At 41.3% G+C, this 17,586-nt stretch overlaps 1 protein-coding gene across 1 annotated transcript in view; it reads left to right on the top strand.

The window, feature by feature from the left end:
* Positions 1-14,064, top strand: part of Dram1 (DNA damage regulated autophagy modulator 1) — a 54,530-nt gene extending 40,466 nt beyond the window's left edge. The window contains exon 8 of the transcript XR_007347581.1: positions 13,197-14,064. The gene's annotated coding sequence lies outside the window, so the exon portion shown is untranslated. The remainder of the gene's footprint in view (positions 1-13,196) is intronic.
* Positions 14,065-17,586: the final 3,522 nt, after the last annotated feature.

The raw sequence follows: 17,586 nt of genomic DNA, 5'->3' as shown, positions 1-17,586 counted from the left end.
CTTTCTTTCTTTCTTTCTTTCTTTCTTTCTTTCTTTCTTTCTTTCTTTCTTTCTTTCTTTCTTTCTTTCTTTCTTTCTTTTTTGTGGTGCTACTGGGGATGGCACCTGGGGCCTCATGCATGCTAGGTAAGCATTCTACCTCTGAACTACATCAATAGTGTTGTTCTGGACTTCTTCAGGGAGAAGTCATGGCAGGCACAGGGGAAAGACCATTTAGGCTGCCATCAGGCTGGCGAGAAATCCTGAGAATTCACTTCAAAAAACATTTTAAACTTTTAAAAATTGTAGCAAAACACATAAACATGAAGTTTCTCATCTTAGTCGTTTGAAGAGTACACTTTAGTGGCATTAAGTAAATTTATAACGTTGCACAACCATTACCAATATCCACCCTGGTAACTCTCTTCAGCTTGTAAAACTGAAAGTCTGTATCCTTTAAATAATAATTCTCCATTCTTCTCCCCTCCTCCCAGCCCCGGGCAACCATCATTCTACCTCCTATCTATGATGTGGCTTATTCTAATTACCTGTATGAGGAACCCTACAGGATTTGTCTTTTTTGATTGGCTTATTTTACTTAGCATAATGTGCTCCAGGTTCATCCACGCCGTAGTATATAACAGGATTCCTTCCTTTTTAAGGCTAAATAGTAGTCCATTGCACATATGTATCTCATTCTGCTTATCCGTTCATCTGTTGATGGGATACTTTAGTTATTTCCACATTTGAACTATTGTGCACAATGTTGCTACGAACACAAGTACTTAAGTATCTCTTGGAGACCCTGCTTTCAATTCTTTGGGGCATATACCCAGAAGCAGAATTGTGTGTGTGTGTGTGTGTGTGTGTGTGTGTATAGCATACTGTTCTCTACAATGGCTGTGCCATTTTACATTCCCACCAACACAAGTTTTCAGTTTTTCCATGTGCTAACTATCATTTGATTTTTTTTTTTCTATCTTTTTTGGTAGCCATCTTAATAGGTATGAGATGGTATCTCATTTTAGTTTTTATTTGCATTTTCTCTAATGACTAGTGATATAGAGCATTTTCTTCTTGTGTGAATTGGATATATATATATATATCCCCCCCCCCTTTGGGGAGAAGTCTATTCAAGTCCTTTGCCTATTTTTGGATTGGATCACTTGTTCTCAGCATTCACTTTTGTCAGACCTATAGATTTGACATCAGACCTCCAGCATTTCATATCCTCTCTTATCCCAAAGTAGTGGCAGGACTTGAGGTTCTGGGTTCCAGCTCTCCTACTCTCACTTTCTCACTAGGCTAATATTAGAACAAATGTCAGGAAAGTCTAAAACACAAATTTCACCTTCATTAACTATCCTTCTGTCAGGGTCAGCCCACAGAGTGAGTTCCAGATACCACCCAAGACATCTGATTTAGGGCGAAGAGTGATGTCTTCAGAATTGGCCAGCACTTTGACAGCTGCTAACATGACCTGTAACACATGTATTAAAATGAAGACTGAGCTTAGTTCAGTCTTTCATTTCCTCTCAATACTTAAAAAGCCACAGTTTTGTTTCAAAGTTCCCTCAAAAATCTCTAGTGGGTGAATTTATTCTGCTGTTGACCGCATTTGGAACTCTTAACTAAGAGCCACCTTGAAAACTGAAACTGGGAAAATCCCAGGTCTCAGGCCAAGAGAAAAGAAGCAAAGGTATTTCCTGAGGCTTATTAAATAATTATCCAGCTGTTGACATGTTGTAGGGGAGGGGAGATGGAGGTATTGTTGATAATGAATAAATGAGTAAGGATCTTGGGTCATGAGACTTGGAAATGGCATAGAACATTTTGGTGTCCCCTGAATTAAGACTGTCAAACCAGAGGATATATTTTACTGACTCAACCAGGATGTGGTGTGACCGACCCATCATACTGAGTGTCTAAATGAACATGGACAACTGAATCCAGTTCATCGTGAAGACACTCAAAAGTCACCAATTGTTTGGAGCGATCACAGCAGTGACCTGAATGGAAGAAAATGGGAAATGACAAACAAATCCAAGAATTAATTGCCCTTTTTGACATCCCACCTGCAGTTGGTCTGAATAGCCGCGAAGGCCCCTTTCCTAATGGAATAAGTCGTTTTGGGACTAATTCAATTACAAGCTTCAGGGAGGGAGGGTGTCTCGTGGGGTGATGCTTCCATTAGGATTCCAAACTTCAGCCATTTGTTTGCCTCCAATACAATTCCTTGCCATTTTATGTACTGCAATTTACTGAGTACTCTGCAATAACATCTTAAATATTTTTATTTCAAGAGATGCTTCTATTGTTTTATCTCCTGAACTACAGAGCATGGTTGGAAGTATTACCATCCACTGGGTCATTCAGGGCAAATATTTGAGAAGCCTTCTAGATTTCTCTTGCTGCTTCCTCCAGCCCCCCATGATCTACTAACTCAATCTCCTGTGCATAGAGTGAACAGATAATTATCATCCAAAGAAGGGTTATTCCTGGGATAAACCATCTGAAGCAAATGAGGATTTATGATCAACCTACTCATCTGATCTTCAGTCATTTTCCTTCTCTCTGTTGCCATAATTACTGTCTTAGTTCAGGCCTTCATAATTATTTACTTAGACCAGTGCAGTATCTTGCTACTGTTATTTCCTTGACTTCAGTCCTGGTCCTTTCCAACATGTCTTGCATACAGCACACACACACATACACACACACACACACACACACACACACCCCTGATATTATCACCTTCTTACTTAAAATCCCCCAGTACCTGCCCATGACTTTATGATAAATGCTAGGTTCCTTAGTATCAAAGATCTGGTTCCTTTTTAATCCTTCCAGACTGTGAGCTCATTCGTATATTCATTCATTCATTCAGCATTTATTGAGTGTTACTCTGGGCCAGCCAGTTTTTGAGTCTAGGAATATAATAACAAATAAGACAGGATTTTGCCCTCAAGATATTTCATTGGGGTGGTGAAGCAGCCAAGGAAACATGGCAGTAAAATGTGTCATGGCGAAGCACTGCATTCTGTGACCTCATTACAAGGTGTGGCCTGGGGACCAAGCCCTATCACCTAGGAGCTTGGTAGAAATGCAGAGTCTTAGGGCTCTGAACCAGGTTTACTAAATCTGCATGTGCATTTTCCCAAGATGTCTGGGAGATTGGATTGAATGTTTTTCAAGCCTTGGTCTGTGAGACCCCACTAGTCAAAGCACTTGATTCAGCTCCCTAGGATGGTCATGCCTGGCAGGAGACTCAAAGGAGACAGTTGGGTAAATGAAGGTGAAGTGGGAAAAGGCATAGCTCATGGAAGGATTAGCAAGTGCTGGGCACAGAGACAAAAAGAATTTGCTTTTTTTGAGGGGGTGGTTATAAGCTATTCCATATTGTGGGGACATAGGTTACAGGTAGTGGCTTTACCTACCTCACAGATACCATCAGTATCAAATTCAGCACCTCCACATCCTCTTGATCCTATCTTGAAATATATAGTGATTGAGAATAAGTACTTTGCCCAGTGCAGTGGCTCACACCTATAATCCCAGCTACTCAAGAGGCTGAGGAAGAAGGATCACAAGTTCAAGGCCAGCTTGGACAATTCAGCAAGACCTTATGTCAAAATAAAAATTAGGGGCTGGGGTTGTGACTCAGTGGTAGAGCACTTGCCTAGCATGTAAGAGACATGGGTTCTATCCTTAGCACCATATAAAGATAAATAAATAAAGGTATTGTGTCCATCTACAACTTAAAAAAAATGAAGAAGAAGGAGGAGGAGGAGAAAAAAATAAATAAAAATTAGAAATGGCTGGGAGCACCAGGCCCTGGATTCAATCTCCATTACCAAAACAACAACAACAACAACAAAAACTTTGTTTCATAGTGACAAAGAGTAGAAGAGAGATTACCAGGGATGGGGAGGAGGGGGACATGGAGAATTATTGTTTAATGGATAACATTTTCTGTTTTAGATTATGCAAAAGTTCTGAAGCTGGGTGTGGTGATCATGCCTGTAACCCCAGTGGCTCAGGAGGCTGAGGCAGGAGGATCATAGGTTCAAAGCCAGCTTCAGCAAAAAGCAAAGAACTAAGCAACTCAGTGAGACCCTGTCAATAAAATACAAAATAGGGCTGGGAATGGGGCTGAGTGGTTGAGTGCCCCTGAGTTCAATCCCTGGTACCAACAACCACAAAAAAGTTCTGGAAGCAGTGATTTCTCCACACATTTTGAGTGCTACCGAACTGTACACTTAAAAATAGTTAAAGTGGTGAATGTTATATAATTTTACCATAATTAGAAAGAAGAAGAAGCACTTTGGAATGAAAAGAGACCTGATTTCCAATTCCAGCTCTAGCCCTTCCTTACTCTAATCCCCTTGTTGAAGCCTCAGTGTTCTTATCTGTAAAATGGGACTATTGGTGGCACACAGACTTGTCCTGTGGACTCATTGGAGCATTGCTGGAAAGCACTTGGGAATGAATGATCCTTCTGCCCATTAAAGCTTGCAAAGCCCTGCCTTAGCACAAGGTCTGGCACAGCCAGAGTCCTGCGTTGCAGTTACGCCATTGCCCCTTCCACTCCTCTTTGACTCCTCTCCCCCAGCTTCCTCCCTCTGCAGCACTGGTTTTCAACCCCCTATTTCACATTAGTCATGTGGAGAGCTTTGTGAAACTACATTGCTGAGCCGGGCAGGCGCAGTAACCCAAGCCTGTAATCCCAGCGGTTCTGGAGGCCGAGACAGGAGGATTGTGAGTTCAAAGCCAGCCAGCAACTTAGCGAGGCCCAAAGCAACTTAGTGAGACTCTGTCTCTAAATAAAATATAAAAGGCCTGGGGATGTGGCCCAGTGGTTAAGTGCCGCTGGGTTCAATCCCTGGTACCAAAACCAAACTAACAAAAACATTGCCTGGATAAATCAGATCAGAATTTCAGGAAATGGCCCAGGTGATTCCACTCAGGAATGAAAAACGCTGTTCATTAGCAGTGGCTCACAAAATTGGGGGTGCGCCAGAATCACCTGGACGGCTTATCAGACCTCAGGTCCTGGGCCCCACCCTAGAATTTCTAGTTTAGTAGATACAAAATAGCTCCTGCTCTTTCCTTTTGTTTGTGGTCTGTGTTGCTCTAACTGCTTCCTAGAAAACTCTTGCAGATCCACTACTGACATTGGCCAATACCTTCAACAGTTTGAACCTATTCTGGCTGTCTACCCAGTTGACCACGCCTCAACACTCTGCTCTACACTCAGAGCCAACTTCCTTTTGGCTTTTCCTCATTTCTCTTTCCTTCTCCCTCTTCCACTTGGAAGTAGGGATTCCCATGACCATTTCCTTGCATCCCCCTGTTTATCCCTTAAAAAGAGCAGGCAGGGGTGTGAGACAGACAGGGGTTTATATCTTGTACTTGAGCAGTTTACTCAAACTCTGAGCCTCATCTCCCTGGTGAGCCATGGGTGAGGGTAATAGTTCTCCTATGAATCATACACCCCCCATAGAACACTCCACTACTCACTTTATAATGTTTCACATTTAAGAACGTGGTAAAATTGTGACCTCAAAGAGAGCCCCAGGGGTGGCTGGACTAGGCCATGGGATGCAGAGGGTAGACCTGGGAATACCAAAGACACAGCATGAAGGAATAAAGTCATAGTTTTACCACGAGGCAAGGAGATCATCCCAAGGACTTTGCAGGAAGCCTGGGCAGACAAGGAGGTGACATATGGGATCTGGCAATAGGAACTGCCAACAGATTCCCTGAACCTATGTTAAATGTGACTTTAGGGGCTGGTCCAGGCACAGGGAGGGTTTTAGATTATGCAAAAGTTCATGGTACTGGGATGGGCTGTGGAATGGCCCCAGAGGAAACCCACAGGGGGCTTTCAACCCTGACAATTGGAATTCAGTCACTTTGGCAAGACATAAAGTGATAAAGGAACCTGTTACAGTTATTATAGTCATGTGCAAAACATGTCTGTGGGGTGTCACAAGCAGCTCTCGTTACAAGATAACGTCTCTGAGCAAAGTTTCCCAGCGATGATGTTGTTCAACAGGACGGCTCACATGTTGAAATTTGAAACTCCTGGGGTGAAATCCCCCTCAGCAGGCGGTACCAGATGTTGCTTGTGAGGCTCCCCAAGCCCAGAAAGATGAGTTAATCCTTGAAGGAAATTATCTTGAACTTGCCTCAAACTCAGCGGCTTTGATCCAACAGCCCATGGCAATTAAAAACAAGGCTATCAGAAGAGTTGTGGGTGGTAGTCCTGTCTCTGAGAAAGGAACAGGCCACTGGCTGGCGGCTGCCTTCCAGAACGCCTCCAGAGGCAGAGGCCGCACTTGGTGTGATGTTGTGAAAATACAGTGCTTTAAACACATGTAGTCAGAAACAAAACTTCCTCATCCTCCAAAGACCCAGCAAAAATACTGCCTTCTCCAAGATACTTCTCCTGAGTGCTCCGGATTCCACTGAACTCACTCACCTAGAACCTTCTCCTACCCTCATAGCAAGCACACAACTTGCCCCTTGATTATTCTCTAAGTGTATAGTTTTCTTTCTCCCATTATATGATAAGTTACTAAAGGTACTAAACTAAGTATATTTCTTTGTATCTCCAAATGCCCAGCCAGCCCTTTAAGAGGCACATGATTTAAAGAGAACATCATGTTCCTATTGGCATCCCTAAAATCTAGTGCAGTTTACCTCGTATTGACATTCAGTAAGTGAATAAGTGTTTAAGTGAATGGAATTGTTGGTTGAGTGCTAACTGAATTGGCATTTTAAAAATAAATAAGAGAAGAATGTAACGGGCATCTCTTCCACTGTTTGCCCAGCACATCACCTCTCTTCTTTCAAAAGTTTTCTCCCTGGGTTCCATCTTTGTGGCCCCCACAGAAACTGCCATGTTGTCTCATTACTCTCTAGAGTTGACCTGGTTCAAACTGCTTCAGTGAGTTATTTTCTGGGACTTTTTGGCTTGGAACTAGAAGGAACATTTAGTCTTTTTTTGCAGGGACAAAAATTATATAGGGATACTAGTAAACTTAGGAGCTTTTGGCCCCCAGGTCTTTCACCACGGAGAAAGCTGATCTCTAGCTAGAGCAAAGAATTAAGCTAACGAGGAGTGAGTGGAATCATAGAGACAAGAAGAGTAAGAGAGAACTGTGACAGTAGTGTTTGGATTCCTGGTTCCCGTTGTTCCCAAGCCTCGGGCACATTTCTGTCTTTAGATTTCATGGCCATCATATTATCCCTTATAATACCCACCTCCTTTGGATGAAATGAGTTTGAATTAGGTCTCTGTCACTTGTGACCACACATGTCCTGACTAACACAGAAGTGTTAGTGGGAGACATTCAATAAAAAAGAGTAGATGAATAATATCTCATTATACCAAGTTATGAAGTTTTGCAAACAGGAAATTTTGCAAAACCTCCCATCCTTATTTGTGGTTTTAATAAGTACCTCTTTGATATTCCTCCCAGAGCTAGTGTAGTACTGGATGTAGAAGAGACACATAGTATGCCTGGACACTCCAGTTTCTGGTAGGTCGATTCTTCATTTTCCATCTTCAGCTATTTTTTTTCCCTGCATGTGTGTTTGTAGGGAAGCTCAGATGCTTGGGGCTGCAGTACCATCTGTGCATGATGTGCACTTTCTAAAGTGCACAAAGGGTAATGGTCTTTGAACAGCAGCCATGGACTTAATGCCAAAGGATTGTCCTGGTGAGCAAGGGCTATGGGAAAGAGCCTTTGAATAGCTCCATGGTAGAGAATATTGGTACTAGAGATGGAATGGTGTCCACATTGTCTGGCTCTCAAATCCAGGCACATAGCACAGTGCACATGAGGGAGCTAATGGGGATAGTGGGATAGTTTATTTGATGTTGGGTGGCCAGCTCAGCATCTCTGGTTACCATATTTATAGAGCTGATCAAACCCTCCCCCAGACAGGGTTCACTTAGTGCCACCCAAATAGGACATGTTGGTTTTATCCTTAGTGCTCCTCTCACAGAATACTTCCCTTCCTTATTTCAGTGTTTTCCATTCATAAGCTACCATCGTCCAGGGCCAGCTTATCCCATCTCCTCCAGAAATAATGGTCCTGTCTAATTATTTCATCATTCATTCTAGGATTGGCAAACATATGCCACATAACTGCATATCAATATTCCATATTCCCTTGACCAACGTCATAATCGGTACTGGGGCTCTTTCTCTCTGTAGCTGGCAAAAAAACCTTGGGATTCTTCTTACCATAAGAATTTAAGTGACACTTGAGGCAGCTACTGAAGGCTGGCTGGAGTCTGCAAGTAGATGTGAAACCTGGATGCTTCTCGTCCATTCCCTTTCATTGTTATTTGAAGTTTCTGAGTGTGCTGTCTTTTTACTCCAACTGAATTATTAAGTTCTTGGGAGCAGGAAACAAGCTTCAATAATCACAACAACAACAGTAATAGCTGAGGCCAATATTTATTGAGTACTTCTATGTGTCGGCACAGTGCTGACCATTTTATGTGTATTATTGTGTATTGTCTATTTCAATCCTAAACCCAATCCTATGATGGATGCATTATTATCTCCATTCTATAGATAGAATTATAAGCAATTTGTCCAAATATACACAACCAGAATCTGGCAGACCCAGCACTTGATCCCATAGATCTTTACTGTAATCTGATGTGGTACCATCACCACTTCACCTTCCTTAGTATGTGTGCACAACAGGTGCTAAATAAGTATTTGTTCAATAGAGACTTTTTATAAATTAATGAAGTTTTTAGAAGAGTCAGAGAGAAATGGAACTGAAAATATCAGAAACAAATTCTCCTCATAGTTGGAATGTACTCTTTAAAAGGGGTCTTCTTGACTTTCCCAATGTCCTTGGCTGCATGCAATGCCCTGCCCCATTCAATACATAAACATACTTTGTGGGTACAGAAGTACGAAAGGTCAACTTTAACAGGGGCATCCTCACAAAGAAGTTGCTGGGAGTTGCCTGCAGGGACCTTACTATCCCCGAGTCACTGGGACTCAGTTTCCAAATTTGTATAACGATTCATTTAGACTCAGCACATCCCAAGTGTGTCCTTTTGAATATTGGCCCTAAGAGAAATGCATATAAAAAGTGGTTCTGTTGTCAAGTGTGATTGAGAAATCGCATTTCCTCTTGGAAGCTACCCATTCCAAATTAAATGCTCTGAGAAGGCTGGAAGAAAAGACTGTCCATTAATAAACATTTAATGTTTATCAATGCCTATTTAACCCAGCATTTCCTGACCCTTTTTTGGGGGGGTTATAGCCATAACTAATGCCACACTTGGTAAAAAATAAAATAAAATAAAATAAATTGGCTAAATATTTTCAAAGGACCCTTCCTAACATTCTATAAGTATAGGAAATAGCAATGTAACTTTACCATGAATTGCCTGTCAGGGAATCAAATGCAGAATCACAATTTTGAATTGTTGAGATTTATTAAAGAGTTTAAGATGGAATCAAGTATAGCAGTTTATGGAGCATGGTTAGTTTCCTGAAATGGACAATAGGGGGCGCTAGCGAACCGCATTTATGGCCGTTCCCTCCACAAAATGGCAAGAAAAGGCAAACACAAGTTGTAGCAGCCAGAGAGACTTGAGCAATTCTTTTCCAGCTGAATGGAAAGCTACTGAGAACAAACTCCTTTTCTTTTTGGGTTTGTTTCTATCTCCTTTGACCAAAGGAAAAAAAAAAGGAAAGAAAAAAGGGATAGAATCAGATTAGAGAACATCTTTTTGCCCTTTACCTTTGGAGACAGAAAATCACATAAAGCAACTGTTCTCAGCTGTTTGTCCTCACTTTGGGGCAGCTACATTCAACAGGGGAAGTCCTATGGAGCCTATTAGTTAAAAAAGGGAATTCTTTCCTTTGTCAGTTCTCACTTTAAAAATACAGATGAGGAAAACAACAAACTTCTTTAGGATCCAAGGTTTTTTTTTTTTTTTTTAATTTGAATGTTTTTTTCTAGACTTAGACTCTTTTTAGTGATGTGGGAGGATATGAGAGGCTTGGGGACAGAACTTACATACCTAACTTTCTCACATCCTTGTCAGTTTCCCGTGGAGTAGAACATGGCAGTCAGGCCTCCCCACCCAGGAGAAGCATGAGGATTTATGGGGTGGCTTGTTCTGAGGTGATATTGTCAGCAGCTACAGCTCGGGCAGGTTACATTTCCCCTGCATCCTCCCTTGTCATGACTGCCTCTGCCTCTGCCTGCCAATCCTGCCCCTGCCCAGAGCCCCACTTAGGAACTTTACACAGACTTTTAAAATCATTTCCTCAAAAGGAAGTGTAAACAAGACTCAGGAGTGTGGCTCACGGAAACCAACAGAAGATAGTGGAGTTTACGCCCGGAGGAGCTCTGTACCTCACTGGCTCAGAGATGCTTTGGCTCTGGAGGATCTGTGGCATTTACCTGATTTTATCCTCTCATTGAATACATGTGAGAATCAGGGTCCCCAAGTGAGCAGGGGTAGCACCCCTCTGGTGCCTGATTTTTTCTGCCCAGTTGTCCCCAAAGTTGTGCCTTTGAAGATTGCCCCATTATGGACTCTGTCCCAAGCCCCTAGGAGGTTTCAGTATAGCTCATCTATACAGGCAGTGAGGGGGCATAAGCAATAGCCACATCCCACCTTGAGTCTACCCTCCTGGAGCATCTTGTTTCTGACCTTGAGGACAGTGGAGAAGATGAAATGGGATGGGGCATTATTGAACCAGAAGACAAAGCCCAGTTGCTGTGCCTGATTTCTGATGTCTCTACCACTCTTCTCAGAGTAATGCTGGGAAGAGCTTAGAAGCTAGAAATGAAAGTTTAAACTCTTGGAAGGTTTCTAGTACTTTTGAATTCCAGGAAGTGCTGAATCATAGAGTCACAGAAAAGGAAAAGCTTCATAAGAAGATTATGAAATGCATATTAGAGATATTTTACTTCAACCTCAGTCTCTCTAAGTGGTAGATACACTGTGATTTCCTTTTTATAGAAGAGGAAACTGAGCAGAGTGGATAAGGATATTGGCCCAAATCATTGCATTAGTAAGCTGAGATTTGAACGCAGGACTATGTTGAATGAAGAAACTACTGCTGGGAATTACTATGTCCTTTCTTTTTGTTCTCATTCCTGTTTCCTAAATTCATAGTCTCTACCTGCAGTACCCTCTATGCATGATGGGAAACTCAAAAGCACTTTCTAAAGTACACAAAGGGTGAAAACATCTGCCTCCCTGATTCTTTCTTCACGTTTTCGTGGATAGTAACAGTCTACAGCCCCCTATGTGTCTGCCCTTCACAACTACTAGAGAGGGCAAGTTCATCCTAGCATCTAACTCAAATCCCCCAGATGCTCTGGTAGCCGCTGCTGGCCCTGCCCTCAGGAAACATGGAAAATGGCAGCAACATTCCCAGTGAGCAGCAGCTTCCCAGTCTTAGTTCCAAACTGCTTCTGTTAAAAGAATTGCCAATTCAAAACACATGCACTGTCCGCAAGCCCGGCCCCACCCCAGATGCTCCACTCTTCTTTGGGTCCCTTGCAGGGTGAGCCTGAGGGTCACAATCAAGCCCCACTATCTAGATTGCAATCAAAATGGACCCAGACTTTTCTTCCACCCCAATTCCTGAGCAGAGCCCTAGTTGGATCTCCTTTTCTCAAGCATATTCTAGGGTTAACATTTTACTGAATCAAATAAAGGGCGTGTGTGTGTGTGTGTGTGTGTGTGTGTGTGGTGTATCTGAGCTCTGTCAGGGATGAAGAAACAAAATTTCTTACATGGGGATATGGACTATGATTCTTTACTATGAGAAAAATCCAGCCCTTTACAAAAAGGTTTTTATATTAAAAAAAAAACATGATAAAGATATGCAGTGCATAGCAGTACAAAAAAATTGCATTTAAAAGAAAGTGAAGATTTGTAGAAAATGAAAGGGCAAAAGACCTATATTTGAATACCACCACAGCTCCTTAGCAGCTGTGTGATCTTTGGCAAGTTGCTTAACCTTTCTGACCTTTGATTATCTTCTCCATGAATTGCAAATAATAATAATTAACTCATCAGAGTGATGGAAAGATTCTTACAAAGTGCCACGTGTATGTTCTACTTATTTATTGGGTCAGGGGATTGAACCCACGGCCTTTTAAATATTAAGCATGTGTTCTATCACTGAGCTACACCCTAATTTTAAAGATATTAATATCAGCACCATTTATATTCCTTAGCACTAAAAAGCCTACCTTTGATTTGAGAGAAGAATACCCTTTGATTTGTTCCATTTGGGAACATCTTGATTCTTTATATATTTCATAGCTGATTTTTAATAATAGTTCATATTTATTGTTTACCATGCTCCAGGCTTTATATATTTTAAACTTTATATATTTTATCTTAGCTCATTCCTAAGAATCTTAGAAGGTAGATGCTGTCTTTAGCATCCTCACCTTATAGTTGAGGGAAAGAAGTAAAACAAATTAACTAAAGCTGTGAGCTAGTAAGTGTTTGAACCCAGGCATTTTAATTCCAGAATCCAGGCTTCTGAACACTGTTAGATTCATTTTGTCTTTAAGTAATAGAACACAAAATAACAGTAGCTTAAATTTGATGGTTTTTCTTTTTTATACAAAAATGCAGAGGCCCATAATTGAAGAGCAGAGGCTCCACTCCACACAGTGCTCAGGGCTCCAGGCTCCTTCTCTGTTTCCCAACACATGCAGCATTCAGAATAGACGAGTGATCACCTCTGAATCTCAAGCAGCAAAACAAATAAAAATTTAAACGTTCCATTTTATAGCAGTAGACATTGAGGTTAAATTATTTGCCCAAGTTCCACCAATAACAAGCATTAGGACCAAGATTCACACTTTGGCTCTTAAGTATTCTACTCTCTTGTTTCTCTAATAAGGAATAACTATTCCATGTCAGTAGATTTACTGTAGCTCAAACAGAGTTTCTGTTTCCCTGGAAAAACAGGGAAACAGAAAAAGTCTATTGTGTAGACATTGAATATAGCAGTTAACCTAAGACACAGATGTGAGTCCTGTCACTCGACACCAGTGTTATAGAAAAGTTCCACTCTGCTTCATAGACGATTTGCTCATATTGAAGTGCCAAGCTAGATTGGCGGAGAGGAACATATATTGACCTTGAATGTTTACTTTGCTCATGAGCACACATCTGCTTTTGTTAACAGGGATGAGGGCAATCAGCGAGCTCTGGGGAGCAGACAATCTGGATGGGGAATTCTCTCCCAGTCTGTGAAGTTTCATCATCCATCAGGCTGCCCGGCAGGTCGTCAGCTTAGACAGTGTCCTGCTGCACCCAGAGGCTTCTGGGCTCTTCTGCTCTTTCAAAAGACGTATTCCTTCTGCGTGGCTCAAGCTGAACCTTAAGATGAGATTTCGTGGTGGGGTAACTACATCAAAGACCTCCCCCCATCCCAGTGGGCCTGGAAGAGTAAGACAGCTCTAAAAACCCCTCTCTTCTCCAGGGACAAATTCAAAACAAGAGAGCTGAGCCCTTACTCGAGCTTCTGTCTCAGAGGCCCTGTTCCTCTGCCCACTTTTAAATCCACTGCCCCAGCTTGAGCGTGTGTGGGGAAGGGAGGTGGCCCCACACTGGGAAGAGTTTCCGTTCCCTTCCTTTGTTGACAGTCCTTCATAGAAGACAGAATGCACACACAGATTGCAGGGGCACATGTGGCCTCAACATGAGTTTGGCATTAGCAGGCTTCATGTGGTTTCTCACCAGTTCTACCAGTTCTTCATTCGTCTGAGATGCGGGCAACCTGGCGACTGCACCATCCGCCCACTCTGACACAGGGGCAGGTAGCACGAAGGAGGGCCACCACAAGCACTTTTCTGCATCTCTCAGTAACTTTTCCTGAAAGAAAAGTGGAAGAAAAAATGGGGACATGCAACTATGACTGGGTATTTGCATCTTCCCATCACCCCAAGGGCTGAGAGCAGCTGTTGGATGATTGACTGACAAAAGCTGGACCCTCTGACATTGGAAGTGAAGCTTTTTCAAAGAGAAGTGTATGAAAAAAAAAATAGTGGAAGTAGCAGGTGGGAATACAGAGGGTCTTGGTGTTATGTTCAGGAAGTGTGTTCATAGTCTGACTTTATATTTTGATCTCAATGATTATATTGTGAAATTTTTCTTCAGTGCTAAGGACTGAACACAGGGCCTTGGGCACACTTGGCAAGCACTCTACCAACTGAGCTACACCCCCAGCTCATTTTTTTTTTTTTTGTAACAGACTTCCCACTTAAAATGGCTTTCTTCTGCAATATCTGCTCATTCCTTTGGTAAAAGCATTTTGGAATACACATAAGCACCCATTATCCCAGCCTCCTCCCTTCCTCTCCCCATCTCCTCAATGCCACACTTCAGTTTTCCCAAACCATAACTAACCCTGTCAAGTACAGGGAACTAGAGATCTGCACCCCATCTTCCTAAAGTGTTGGTGGAGGGTGATAATGGGTGACAAATGGTGACAGATTTGAGCAGAAAGGGGACCTGTACCCACTCCAGTGTCTCTGAGGTAAACAGACCTCAATAAGGCGAGTCCAAGTGTGAGAACTGAACACTACCTCAAGGATGGGAAAAGGTGAAATTTTCCTAGAGCCTAGCTTGGAGAGAGATGGGGTGTGGCAAGAGCCCCCCACTTCCACACCACCTCTGCAGGAATCCAGGTCCCCATCAACTAAGGGAGGGAAAGGAAACTGGGTATTGGGCTTCCTGCCAATTTTGTTCTGTGGGGCACTCAAGTTGAATTTGATTTAATATAGAAAAGTAAAGAAATATAACATAAACTTTCGATGTTGTATAAAATTCAAAAAAGTGCAAAAACTTCAACCTCAATTTTCAAAGAAATTAACTTTTAAATGAAAAACAATTCCCCATTAGCTTAGCAAAGTTTTTTTTTCTTTCCTTTGCTTTTTTTTTTTTTTTTTTGTGTGTTGTTTTTTGAGATACGATCTAGCTATATTTCCCAGACTGGTCTCGAAATCTTGGGCTCAAATAATCCTCCCACCTCAGCCCTGTGAGTAACTGGGACTACAAGTATATACCACCATGCCCAGCCAAAGATGTTTTTAAAAGTTCACACTCAAGGGGCTGGTGGTAGCTCAGTGGTAGTGCGCTTTCCCAGCACATGTGAGGCACTGGGTTTGATCCTCAGAACATAAAAATAAATAAACAAACAAATAAATAAATAAAGGTGTTGTGTCCATCTGCAACTAAAAAAATACTTTAAAAAAGTTTACACTCAATAATAGTGAATAAGGCTGCAGTAACATGGTTATACTTAGACTCTTTCATGATATATATAAATTGGTACAATCCTTTTGGCACATAATTTGATAAATACTAAGAGGCTTAAATCTTGACCTTGTAATTCTTATTCAGACAATCTATTTTTATAATGGAAGTTTCTATTATTATGAAATAACCAGAAACTTGGATAAAAATGCATACACACAGATGTATACACACAATCTATTTTTATAATGGAAGTTTCTATTATTATGAAATAACCAGAAACTTGGGTAAAAATGTATACACACAGACGTTTATGGGAGTGTTATTTCTAGTTGTAATAAATGTTGTGTCACACATTTGGTCACAGTGTGATTCTAACAATAAGAACATGGTTAAACAAATTATAGCACATCTATAAGATTTAATATTGATATAGATAGAAAGACTCTTCAAAAACATCATGGCTCCCTCCCCAGATTACATTAGAGATGATCACATACATAGCCAGCTCTTACTGCATAACAACCCTCCAGTTTTCATACCTTAAAACATTCTCAAAATCTGCGGATTGGTTGGATGGTTCTTTTGGTCTGGACTGGCTCAGCTGGAGCAGAATAATTGAGGATGTCCTCACATACTCATCTGGGACAGCCCAACCTCTCTATGTGGCCTTTCATCCTCTAGCTCAATTTCAGGCTGTTCTAATAGCATTGAGAGAGAAGTTCCAATACATAGCATGTGTCAAACCTCAGTATTACATTTGCTAATGTCCCATTAGCCAAAGTAAGTCACATGGCCAAGCGAAGGGACAAAGGTTGGAAAATAGATTCAATCTCTTGACTAGAAGATCTATAAAATATTGTGGTTATTAAAATCAGTGACACCATATGACTTGCTTTGGTTAACAGAACATGAAAACTCTTGGGACAGAAGATCTAAGAGCCAACACATGCTTTCCTTAGTCTCTCTCCTGCCTTCACAACAACCAGATACATTTGAGATGGCAGCGGCTCTGTTCTGTTCTGGAGTGAGCAAGATGAACAGGGTGTCTAAGCCATTCTGGGCTGGACATGTAACCTGTACAAGGAACAAACTCTTGCTCTATGAAGTCACACAACCAAGCTAACAGTTTTTCGATATTGCTATAAAAACTAATAGAACTAATACAAAAACTATGCAGTCTCTAAAATGATATTTTAAAAAATTATGACTTATGTGAGAAAGAGTTCAATATATAATTCTATATAAATAAGCAGATTTTAAGGCATATGTGTATGTTATAGAATAATAAATTTGTTAAACAAGCAAATGTGTGTATATGCATATACTGAAAGGGAATATATCAGAATGCTAACAGTGGGTTACAGGTAATTTTTGTTTTCCTTCTTCTCTATACTTTTCAATTTTTCTATAAGTTTTTATTATCATAGCAGATTATATGTTTTTTTCAATTACTCTCAAGCTCCTCTCTATGAGTACTGTTTATTCTTGCCCATGGTCATGTGATTTATTATGTCACCTGCGGGGGGAGGGTTATGTTTTCACCTTACTGGACTTGGGCTGAGTCATATGCCGTGTTTGACCAACGAAATGTGAATAACTATGGATATTCACCATGTTGGAACAGAAGGAATAAATCTTAACTTTGTGCCATCATCCAAGATGTGAATATCTATAAAAACTTAAATTGACAACAAGTATTGACCTATTTTAATCACTTGTGTCATTGAAATATTCACAGAACCGAACACTTGGGACTTAATGAGTTAAGACATTTTGGCCAGTTCACTTGTCCCTTTCCCAGGCGAGTCCTACATAGGGGCTTCCTCAGCCTGGAAGCTGGAATGACCTGATGAGAAACCCCATCTCACCTTCACCTCCATGTATGATAGTGAAATAAACCACAGTTAGAAGGCACTGAGATTATTGGGAGCCTTGTTAAAACACAGCAAACTTGAGTTCCACCTTCTAGTACCTCAGTAGTTAATAAGCAAACACATGTGCTGAGCGTCCAGCTAGAGCAGAAGACAGGGAGGAGACAGAGTTCCCTCAGTGGAAATATCCTTGTTAACAAGATGGAGTTCATCAGAAGATTATGTAACTTTGAGAAAACTGAGAATGAAATAAGAAAGCTTTATGAAAATAAGAATTTTCTAAGAAAATCCCTTTCTTACATTAAAAAACACACCAAAAAAAAAAAAATATGTCCCTCAGTGACCCATGAGCCATCAAATTCTAAATTTGATGGTTTCTTTATCCCACACAAATCTCAATCTCCCACCCACCTCCTTTCTCTCCCTGCCCCCCCCCCCCCCCCC

Source organism: Marmota marmota, unplaced genomic scaffold, assembly GCF_001458135.2.
Source record: "Marmota marmota marmota unplaced genomic scaffold, marMar, whole genome shotgun sequence".
NCBI lineage: Eukaryota > Metazoa > Chordata > Mammalia > Rodentia > Sciuridae > Marmota > Marmota marmota.
Note: the sequence above shows the minus strand (reverse complement) of the source record. Positions and strands in the feature narration are given on the sequence as shown.